The sequence below is a fragment of the Corylus avellana genome, unplaced genomic scaffold (assembly GCF_965113065.1).
Source record: "Corylus avellana unplaced genomic scaffold, dhCorAvel1.hap1.2 HAP1_SCAFFOLD_238, whole genome shotgun sequence".
Taxonomy (NCBI): Eukaryota; Viridiplantae; Streptophyta; class Magnoliopsida; order Fagales; family Betulaceae; genus Corylus; species Corylus avellana.
The window spans coordinates 25,001-26,768 of NW_028290619.1; the positions used below are offsets into that span (position 1 = coordinate 25,001).

At 30.2% G+C, this 1,768-nt stretch overlaps 2 non-coding genes across 2 annotated transcripts; both read right to left on the reverse strand.

Annotated features, from left to right (window-relative positions):
- Positions 1 to 759: 759 nt before the first annotated feature.
- On the reverse strand, positions 760 to 833 carry TRNAW-CCA (transfer RNA tryptophan (anticodon CCA)). The gene has a single exon. It is a non-coding gene; the product is annotated as a tRNA-Trp (tRNA).
- A 164-nt stretch (positions 834 to 997) lies between these two features.
- Positions 998 to 1,071, reverse strand: TRNAP-UGG (transfer RNA proline (anticodon UGG)). Its single transcript has one exon. It is a non-coding gene; the product is annotated as a tRNA-Pro (tRNA).
- Between the last annotated feature and the right edge of the window lie 697 nt (positions 1,072 to 1,768).

Genomic DNA, 1,768 nt, shown 5'->3' on the forward strand with positions numbered 1-1,768 from the left:
TATAGTAATATTAGTTTTAAGAGTTGCACAATGAATCTAATCCGTTGATTTAGAATCACGGGATGGTTAGATATCACAGATGATGAGTTGATTTATTACCTATGTCACTCTATTTTTATTATTACTGTCTATAATCTATAATGATAATAATTGCTGAATCAAAAACTTTCAATTGAACTTATTCTTTCAATTGGTATTTTTGCTTATCCTTGTTTGTATCTTTCAAAACTAAAATTGAAATTTAGGAAGTGCTTTATAAACATATGTATAAAAAAAGAACATATTTCATTTAGACTCTTTATGCCTACCATAACTAGTTATTTCGGTTTTCTACTAGCGGTTTTAACTATAACTTCAGTTCTATTTATCAGTTTAAACAAGATACGTCTTATTTGAAATTAATTGAATGAACAATTCATAAAAAAAAGAAATTTTTCTGTGGTATTTCATATATTCTATAGTTTCTTACCGTGTCAATTTCCAATTCTTGTTCATTGAGATTCATGTGCAATACGAATTAATATTTAAGAATAGATATTACCTCTCCCTTTCCCCTTTCAAACAAATGAAATGATTGAAGTTTTGCTATTTGGAATTGTCTTAGGTCTAATTCCTATTACTTTGGCTGGATTATTTGTAACTGCATATTTACAATACAGACGTGGCGATCAGTTGGACCTTTGATTAATTAATATCTCTTTTTTTGATTGACCTCCTATTTCATTGTAATTTTCGACCTAAGAATAACAAGAATGGAATCACGCTCTGTAGGATTTGAACCTACGACATCGGGTTTTGGAGACCCACGTTCTACCGAACTGAACTAAGAGCGCTTCATAAATATTTTGTAACCCTAATATATTTTTGCATGCATCTACTATTATATAGAATATCGTAAAATTAATATATAGAATATTGTAAAATGAAAGATTGATTATACCCAATTTTAATCGATTTCAATTAATCCCTCGTTACGGCTCATAAGATAAGTAATAGGTAGGGATGACAGGATTTGAACCCGTGACATTTTGTACCCAAAACAAACGCGCTACCAAGCTGCGCTACATCCCTTTCCATTGGTCGACAGTGTCATTGTAGAGAATACCTGTATTGTTTTCCACATCTTTATTTTCTCCATTCATATACAAAAATTATCTTGTCATTTCTTCTTTTTTATCTCATATCATAGAACATATATTTAATATTTCATTCTAATAAATAATTAATTATAATAAAAGGCTTATACACATACGTAACGTATAATTAAACCCGCTTAAAAAAATGAATAGAATATTTTTGGGGAATGCTGGGACAGAAAAAGGCGTATTTTTTTTTTAAGAAAAGGAATAGCTACTGAATCATTGTACATTTCAATTTGAATTAGGGATTCCGCATACAAATACAAGTGATCATTAACTACACCTACGTCTGATCATATATGTATTACAAATTACAATAAAGAAGGAGTATTTAAAATGCGAGATCTAAAAACATATCTCTCCGCGGCACCGGTAGTAAGTACTCTATGGTTCGGGTCTTTAGCGGGTCTATTGATAGAGATCAATCGTTTATTCCCGGATGCGTTGATATTTTCCCTTTTTTAATTCTAGTTCTAGTTATAGTTATTGATATGGGAAGGGGTGAAGAAAATTAGAGATATAATCAAATATCTGTGACTAATCCCTCCCCTTCCCTTCTTTTACTTTTCTAATTTTTAAAATTAGAATAAGTTCGAAAAGAGAAAGAATAAAAGTGGATTCAACTTCAG